The 10,147-nt window shown below is 27.2% G+C and overlaps 3 non-coding genes across 3 annotated transcripts; all 3 read right to left on the bottom strand.

The window, feature by feature from the left end:
• Window positions 1-3,089: 3,089 nt before the first annotated feature.
• Trnan-guu lies at window positions 3,090-3,163 on the bottom strand. The gene has a single exon. It is a non-coding gene; the product is annotated as a tRNA-Asn (tRNA).
• A 662-nt stretch (window positions 3,164-3,825) lies between these two features.
• Window positions 3,826-3,899, bottom strand: Trnan-guu. The gene has a single exon. It is a non-coding gene; the product is annotated as a tRNA-Asn (tRNA).
• Window positions 3,900-4,838: 939 nt separating this feature from the next.
• Trnan-guu lies at window positions 4,839-4,912 on the bottom strand. The gene has a single exon. It is a non-coding gene; the product is annotated as a tRNA-Asn (tRNA).
• Window positions 4,913-10,147: the final 5,235 nt, after the last annotated feature.

Here is a 10,147-nt window from a genome sequence, read left to right as displayed (position 1 = left end):
ATATTAATGTAAATACATGTTTGCCTATGCATTATCTAATACGTACGATATTTAACCGCGCTAAACTTTCACGTGCAAAAAAAATTCTCAGGTATTTACCATGTAAATTGCAAATATCAAAGCATTTAGCGGTTTGGTGTGCGACGAATGCAACATAAATGCCATTTTTATGCATGTAAGAGTTGATTTAGAGTAAGTTTTATTTGAGTTCCGTGCCAATTTTATCGACACCGATTTGATAACAACTTTATATTGGAGACCAGTAAAACGTCTTAATCATTCGGAAGTAAAGTCGTTCTATATGTTATTTGTATCTTATTTTAAAATTATGTAAATGTTTACTTTTGCTAAATCAATTGCATTGACTAATGATTGTTGTTTTTTGTTTCAGGTGAGTTGAGATAGTAGGTGCATAATTTACAACGCTAATCCACTCTAGAGTCACGTATGTATAATGGATATTTTAAATATTTTTAAATAGTTGATCATCTTTTTTATATATAGCAAATTAAGAATATTAACGATATATTGTAAACTCAATATACATTTGTTCTAATTTACTCAATAGAAATGTGGTGCACAAACAACTTTAATAATTTTTTTTTGTAAATCAGTCAACTATATAATTCTATATATTTATCATTTATGTTTTGAATTTTGAAAATTGTACAAATACTACTATCAAAAAACCATGCAATATTTTTGACGCCATTAGTATTTCATAAAAGTGCTCTAATTTATTATATCACTTATTGAAATTAATTCTATTTTGGCGAGTTGCAAGAACAAATACAAATGGAGTTTGTAAAATTTTACTCGATACAAATACAAATGGAGTTTAGGCGCGAAATGTGGCGCCTATAGACTTAAATATAGCAATACGCTATTTGCATTTGATATTCATTAAATTAGGATATTAGTAACTAAAAGTGAGTCTAACTAATTGAAATATATATAATTTACGACAAGCCCATTTACTGTAAATAGAGAAATATTGCAACTTGCATTGCCTGATCCATTTCCCAGGTAATGATATATGGATCATTGCGATATAAAAGAATCATTTCTGTCAAGATTTCTTCATCGTTTTTAGAACAAAATTGTAGGATTTGTGGTAAAAAAAAAAATATAGAAAAAATGTACTGATGATCAAAATCGGGATTGCAATCAATATGGACGGAAAGAAAGAATCAACGAGATTATATTATATACAAGGCAGCTGCCTTGATATAATTTATCAATTTGAAACCATATTAACAACTGGTTTATGTATTTGTTCCAGCTTTATAAAAACCATTCTTTTTAACTTTATAGTTGAAAGAAATTTGTCAATTATTGATAGAATTTATCTTACTCTAATATGAAGGAATAATAAAGTCTGGGTTACATTCTTGCTCTACTTTTGCAAAATTATAGGAAAATTAGCAAATTGTAGTTGGCATTGAGTATAGCTATAAATTTTAAAGGATATTTGATTTTTTTTGTCAGTATACATTTTTGCAGCAAAATATTCAATTTTTTTAAAATTTTATTGGCCACCTACAACGATTTAATTTTTATATTTTATACTATAAGAAGATTTTCAACCTCATACAATTTTTGGTTAAAAATATTTAACAAAACACACTAGTTTTATGAAAATAAAAATTGACTTTCATAAAAAAAATACTTTATGTTATAGAACTTTGTAATAGAGCTATACGCCTTTTTAATATATAGAAAAAAAAATTCTACATATATTTCAAATCTTATATAGACCACTGTTTTGTTATTGTTTTTGAACAGCAATGAAAATTTAAATTTTTATGAGCTTTTCTGATTATATTCGTAACAACGTTACTATTTAGAAGACGTCCTATTGGCCTATTGATGTTTAATATATCTTTATGGTAATTTTTTAAATACTGATGATGTTATAATATTAATGCAAAAATGCCAAAAAGGTTATTTTAACTTGGAAACAATTTTGAATAGATATTTTTAAGTGAAAATATGGAACATAAGTTTAAAAAAATGTACCACTACCAGATTGTGAATTAAAACTATTCTGGTATTATATCATACCTAAAATTTGCAAAAATCAGCCCAAATACTTGTGAAAATTTTAATACGTAAAATGTGAATAATTTATATATACTATTTATATATAAGTACATATTAATCGTATTTCTGCTTGTACTTATCATTTATGATAATTTAAAAACAATTAACATTCATGTACCCTAGTCATAGAGGACAATAAATAATAAAATTTAAAACAGTGTTTATGGCACTTAATAGTTATTGGAATTAATAATGCCAATATTACATCGATTAATAAAGTTCATCTTCCTTGAACACGCCTTCATCCATCATAACTTTCGCCGCTCATTAGCCAAGGTTAAATATATATATTACCATATAGATCAGCCTAGGATTGTGCGTTAAAGACACACCTCGTAGAAATTTAATCATAGTTTTACTTTTAACATTAATAATTGCATTCCATTAATACAGTGAGAAACAATAGAATTAAATCATTAAAACAATTAATGGTAAAACAAATATTTGTTGTGGGAATTGTGCCAAGATACCAACCTAAGAGCAGGTTGAGAGGTTACAGACAAGTATGGTCAACTGAAATTATCCGGTATCTCATAATACAATCATAAAACAAATTTTATATTGTAACTCCGTTCATATGGTCTTGGAAATATGTCTTACAAAATCTTAATCAACTGAGATATTTAAACTACATTTACTTCCACAGATATGACAAAAACAATTGCTTTAAAGACACTTTCTATAAATGACTAAATCGTAAGAATAAGAAATTAGTATAATTCAAAAAAATTATCCGGTGCGCACTATAATAAAAACAAAGAAAAGTGTGATATTGTAAAAAGATATATGCATGTCGGTAGTTGATTTCCGAAGTGAGTGGCTTGTAAGTCTTGTTTTTGCAAAAATGCACGAATCATGTATTTTGAAATAATAGTAAATGTATTAGCATTATGAAACATTAGTTTATTAAATAAAATTGCATGTATTTGATCATTTTGGGAATATAATAAAAAAAATAAACAGTTTCGCATATTTTTATAAAAATTCGCCCCCAGGTGGGCTCGAACCACCAACCTTTCGGTTAACAGCCGAACGCGCTAGCCAATTGCGCCACGGAGGCCTCGAAATACCTCCTTCTCACTATTTTTGACTTTTTTTTGGTATCCAAATCGTGAGTACATTGTCAAAATTTTTTATGAAAAATATATATTTCAGAAGTATTCATCGCCTAGAGTTCGAGATCTCTGTACGACTAACACAAATTTTCACATTTGAGGTTTCAAAATTGCGAGCGCATCGTCCAAAAGTGTCTCGAATAATTTTGAAAAAAAAAAAAAAATATATTATAGTCTGTTTTCAAAAGAATTTTCAACAATTCACGGTCTTCGCGCAATTTATTTTAAACATGTATTTAAACATAGAATTAGAGAGAATTGAAATGACTTTGACACTTATTTCACATTTTTGATGATTCAATCGTGAGCACATTGACCAAAAAAGTTAAGAATGATTTTTGGAAAAAAAATCATAATAATTATTAGCTTGAGGTCTTCGAAAGATTTATTTTATGAATGTTTTAAACAAAAAATTACAAGGAGGCTTCGGAGAACTCATTTTCGATAATTTTCATAATTTTAAGATGTCAAAATTGCAAGTACATCGTCGAAAAATGTAAAATGATTTTTATAAAAAATTATAAATATTGTCTATTATCAAAAGTATTTATCATCTAAAATTTAATTGTAAAAAAATTGAACAGTTTTGCATATTTTTGTAAAAATTCGCCCCCGGGTGGGCTCGAACCACCAACCTTTCGGTTAACAGCCGAACGCGCTAGCCAATTGCGCCACGGAGGCCATGAGAGACCTCCTTTCCACTAATGTTGACTTTTTTTTTTGATATCCAAATCGTGAGTACATTGTCGAAAAATTCTTTAAAAAAAATAGAATTCTAACAAATTTTCACATTTGAGGTTTCAAAATTGCAAGCGCATAGTTCAAAAATGTCTCGAACAATTTTGAAAAAAAAAAATAGTCTTTTTTCAAAAGTATGTATAACAATTTAAGGTCTTCGTACGATTTATTGTAAATGGTGTATAGGATTAGAGAGCTCAAATTAATTCAAGTCACTTTTTAATTTACTTTCACATTTTTGATGATTCAATCGTTAGTACATTGCCCAAAAATTGATAGGATGATTTTTGAAAAAAATTACAGTAAGTATTATTTATTTTCAAAAGTATTTATCATTTTGAGCTTGAAGTCTTCGTACTATTTATTTTATAAGTGTATTGAAACAAAAGATTACAAGGAAACTTTAAAACTCATTTTTGCTCATTTTCGATCATTTTTATTTTTGAGATTTAATAATTCCGAGTGTATTTTTCAAATTGTTTTGAATGATTTTTGGTAAAAATTGTAATTATTGTCTATTATCAAAAGTATTCATCATCCTGAATTTAAGACCGTGGTGGTTTTCAGCCCACTCAGGGTGCATAGAGCTGTTTTCATAATACAATCGTCAAATATACACTAAAAAGTAAAAAAAATCCCGATTGATATAAAAAATTAATTTTGTTTATGAATATTTTTACATAATATTGTATAGTAATTTAAAGCCCGATAAATAAATTAAAATATCACTAATGTTTTTCTGAGATTAAATTTGTTAGAAAAATTACGGGAGCGCAACAATTTAAAAAAACCACTGTTAGCATTGTAGGAAAAGGTTCGAAACCACTGATTTAATGTCTCATTGTGACTCACCCTAAAATTTTATTATGTTAGCAAAAGATTCGCCCCCGGGTGGGCTCGAACCACCAACCTTTCGGTTAACAGCCGAACGCGCTAGCCGATTGCGCCACGGAGGCTTCGGCCGGAATCAAAAAATAACATCGGCACTTGATACGTGACGCCGCACGGCCGATTCGTATTACAATACTTATCGCATGTGACATAACTAACAAGGTTATCGTTGTATGATATGAAAACATTGAATAATTTGTTGTAGTCACTATAAAAAATATATGTTCTTCGGAAAATCCATAAATAAATGCGTTATAAGTTTATTGCAATTGACTAGGTGTAAGTGGCATTGAAGCATTGTGGTTTAAGAAAAGTTGCAAGAACTTCCCGATACGTGCAAATAATATAATTCTTTGCAATTCAGTTTATATAATTCTTTTTTTTATTATTGACCTTGCTTACTCGAGCATTTAGCCCCCCCTACAACATATTTCAATTACAATTTCGATACAATCTTCAGTTTCATACTACTTTCCTTACATAAATCCTATTCTTCTTTCTATTTCATATTATATACTCTATGTACTTTTCAACGTAACTTCATTCTTCTCTTTTTTTCTTCTATACCATCATTGTATTTTTTACCCTTTTCTTACGTCTTCATTTCTTCTACTATTACACTTACATTCATTTTAATTCTAAATCCCAAAATCTTTTATACATAATTGAACTATTTTTTTAATACTATTTCAAACTATTTTTAACATTATTTCAAACGATTTTTAACATTATTTCTAATTTTTGCCGGGGATTCGAACTCCGATCCTTCGGCGTGTGAGTCGGGAACGCTACTCATGAGCTAATCCCGCCACAATAATAGACAATTGTGACAATAAAATTTTCAGTTATTTATGTTAAAAATAAAAATTTACTTATTACTTTAATTATTTACTTTTACCATATTAACCCTTTCCACTCGGATGTTTTTTTGAGGGGAACGTAAGTCTAGCTGTGTCCTCTGATTAGAATAAAATAGATCAAATATGCGAAAACCGCGGCATTCGGGCTGGATACTTGCCCTTTAAATATTTTTCTGCGCCAAGCATTTTAAAGTAGAATTTTATTTATTTCTTAAACTTTTTTCCATCAACAATCTAATTATAAAGAATATTTTTCTTATTACGTTATTTTATAAAATACTCACGTTTTCCATTTAGTATTTTTATACTATAATGTTTATTAGTATATATCGAGCTTTGCAAATTATTAATAAGTGCTATAAAACTTTGAAAATTTAGTGCTGCCCGTGAGTTAAAAAGGTTGCCCATTTTAGAATAAAGCTATGCAGTAATAAGACAGGATTCTCTATTTAAAACTAAATATTAATTATTTTCAAAGTATTTTTACCCTTTTTTTATTACATAATCTTCTTTTTCTAAATACCCGAAAACGTCCGAGGAATTCGTTAGGCAAAATTGTTATCTGAAGAGACGTATACAAACGTAATATAAATGAAGTAAAAACTGTCCACTTTCATTTTATAATGCTACAATTAATTATAAGACAGTGGAATCTACCCGCTATGCCTTCTCAGATATTATTGTAAATGTATGCAAAATTGCACTTCAATGTCTACAAATTCATATCAAACACAATCAGTACGTTTTCGTCAGAATGCGGCGCCTAATTGTTTGTATATAATGTCCGAATCGGTTTCAAAGGATTTTTATTTTGTACCATATTAAGCTTGAATTGTGTCTCATAGGTTATTATGATTCACTAAATTTTACAATATTTTCCAATCCAAACCTTAATTCTAGCACAAGTATTATTTTTAAGGTTTGGTACTCATATTGTTTTTATAAACAACGAAATTTTAGTTTTATGTTTTGCATCAGGAAATTATAATATATATATATATATATATATATATATATATATTATTTATATTATTGGAATATAATTCACATTTCTTACATCCTCAGATGAATGCCATAAATCCACTTAATCAATGGCAAATTAAAAAAAAAGCCACGGACGTTTATCATTAATATGAGTTTCATTTGAACATTTAAGAGAATGTCGCACGTTTATGAATAATGTCAATTTTTTGCATCTCGAGAATTTAATTAAGGCAAAAAAAAAACAATGTTCTATTATAAAAAATATGTTATTCATGGCAGAAACAAAATGTTATGAAACGAGTTTTAATTTGTTATCAATGTTGTATGGCGTTTTTTGTTTAGTTAGCTAATAAATTATTTATGCACTTGCGATATAAATTATGTGAAACAAATCTCTGTTAATTAATTCAATAACAGAAAAAAAGATTTATGAATATTATTTAGACAATGTGCATGCATACTGGACAAGATTCGTAAATCAATAGCACAATTTACTTTTTTTTTAATTGAAGCAAATTACAATAATTTAGTAACCTCGGAAAATTGTTGGTAAATAAAAAAAATATGTGAATTTTGAACACAACTTCTTTAAAATAAATCCCAATATTTTAATAATCGAATTATTGTATAGGTAAACATATATGCATATTTTTCCATAATAGAATTTGCCATAATTTTATCATTTTATATATTTAATAAGAACTTATAAGATAATTATTTCATAAAAAATATTGTCATATCATGTATTATTTTCAAATATTAAATTTTTAGTTTCTAAAATTGTTTTAATAAACTTTATGAGCATTTTGCGTGTTGTCTTATAAATTTGCTGTTAAAAATATAAATCTTATGTAACGCGAGTATCGCATACTAGTAGAATTTAATTATATATTCATATTTTAACCTTTAACTTTAAACTTTCGCTTTTTATATTTTTAAAGATTATATTTTTCACGATTAGTAAGTTGAGCAAGTTTGCATTCACTGAACTAGTAGAAATAATAACAAATAGTAATATTTAATATTTGGAATGAATCAATATTATGCTTATTTTTAAAGTCTGAGAAATAAAAAAATATTTTCTTCGAATTATTACAAGTTTATTCACATCTTCAAATCATCATATTACAGAAAATAAGTATTTTTTTTTTATAAATTACAATCTGTCTAAATGGAAAGACATTGAGTAATTAGTATAACATTGAATTTTAAAAGGAAAACCCAGTGGTTCACCTTTTATTAATGCACTAAATTAAATCTTAATTAAATTTTGGTAGAAATGGAAGTAATTGGCATCTTCAAAGTGCTTTCCAGGGTGCCTTGATTAAAGCCTATATTTGGTCTCACAAAATTATCAGTTTATAGTATGTTAAAAACTCTGTACAAAATATGTTTCGATCGTTCCTTAATCGAATTTTTATAATAATTTTCAATAATCGCAATAAAAATAAATTTCTCCCAACTGCGCTAAGAAACTTTCATTTACTTTCATTCGTATCGTCGGAGCTTCGATAAAATATCCATGTCCATTTTAATGCATAAATTGCAAAACAGCCGCCTTATAATTTGGCAATAATTTATCGTAAATCACAATAAATTCGGTTGTCGATAACCACGTGTTAATGCATGTCTAGTTGTTCACCTTTATTAAAACCTGTACCATAATAAAATGAAAAAAATATTCAAGAAATAATGTAAGGAAGACAGCTTCGGCAATGACGGCATATGTGAACTATCTGCATATATGATTATTTTAATGTCACTAGATATACATGATTTTGTCAGTGACGGGGACGATTATAAAATTTCATAACTTCATGAGGATAAACCAATTCTCCGATAAAATAGGAAATATGGTGATGCTATATTACGGGTCTGTGTTCGTATAAGTTGGTAGTAAGGAACTAACAAATTGCTATGTGTTTGCTGTGCGATCAGGCGTTTTACACATAAAACTTAACTTCACGTATGTGTTATCAAGGGCACATTAGAAAGATACACTTATGACATTATGATTTTTATTATGGTACATTATGATACAATTATGACATTATGCATTTTTTGGCTAGGTTTTATATGTAAAACCTTTTTGACAGTTTTTACTACCAATTCATATGAAAATTGGATCCTAACACAGCGTTACCATAACTACGATGTTGCATTTCTATTTTATCGGAGCCTTAGGGCTTAAATCTACGGCTAATTTTAAAATTCATTTTTATTAACAAAAAAAATGTTATAAATACTGGAGCACGACGATAAAAAACATAAAATATAATATGATCCATATTAATAAGCTATTACTTAAAATTATTCTGTATAAAAATTGTAACAAATTAAAACCAGTTTATTAACATTTCATATTTATAGTATGTAATAAAATTTTATATATTATTATTATTAAATTTATAAATTTACTGTAATGTCTTATATAATATTTTGCTAAAATCTAGAATCAATTTGCAAACGCTGCTTAATTTTTTTTTTTTGAACACGAACAATTCTTTGTCAGCTCGATATTGTAATTTGGTAAATTTCTTATGTCTACTAAGAGTAATAAATTTACTTCCCAAATAATATTATATTTAAAATAGTAATTGAATTTTAAAATTTGTACCCGGACGTCCAATTACTGCGTTGGCATTGGATTTAGACATTTTAAGATCTACCAAAAATTTGCTGATGTTCCAAATGGAATAGGTGAAAATATTAAAAAAATATATATGAAATTATACGTATCCAATGAGTTTATTCTATTGAAAATGAGTATTTTAATTATTTTCAAATATAACTGAACAACGACAAATAAGGCAAGCATGCTTATTGAAATAACTGTAAGCAGTTCTAATAAAATGAAGTAGTTCTTCCTACGCCTCTTAAACGATAAATGAATCGCAATTTATCACTAGGTATATAGAAAAAAACATTTTTTTTAAAGAGCAAATCTACTAAATTCATGATAGACCATATATATAATTTCCATATATATTAGGGCGGTCGTTAATATGTTTATTTTTGATTTTTTTTGTTCCAAGAGGCACAAATGCTTCAAAAATGATAAAAAAATAATTCTCTGAAAGTTTCAGTTCTTAATATTAACTTCAAGATAGTCCGCACTCCAACCAAAGCTTCTTATGAAAATGACCTGGGTAAAATTTTATTATTTTATTTTTTAATTATATAAATTGTCAGCAAGTGAATAAAAATTTTGAAGGTAACATTGTATTTGCTTATTTTGATCATAATTAAATTACTACAAATCCATATTAAGGGCCACCTTAATATATACACACTACATATGCATACATTATTTTTCCAAGTTACACCAAAATGTAGAAAATGTGTTAAAATGTTATATTTTAATTTTTGTTTTAAATTTTTACTTTATAAAAAGTTAAAATAATTTACACTGTATTAGTTTCTCCAAAAATAATCATAACGATAAATGAATTGATA

The sequence above is a fragment of the Ctenocephalides felis genome, unplaced genomic scaffold (assembly GCF_003426905.1).
Source record: "Ctenocephalides felis isolate EL2017-DRISC unplaced genomic scaffold, ASM342690v1 CF-g0.4_SCAFFOLD_01886, whole genome shotgun sequence".
Taxonomy (NCBI): Eukaryota; Metazoa; Arthropoda; class Insecta; order Siphonaptera; family Pulicidae; genus Ctenocephalides; species Ctenocephalides felis.
This window is presented reverse-complemented; position numbering and strand designations above follow the sequence as displayed.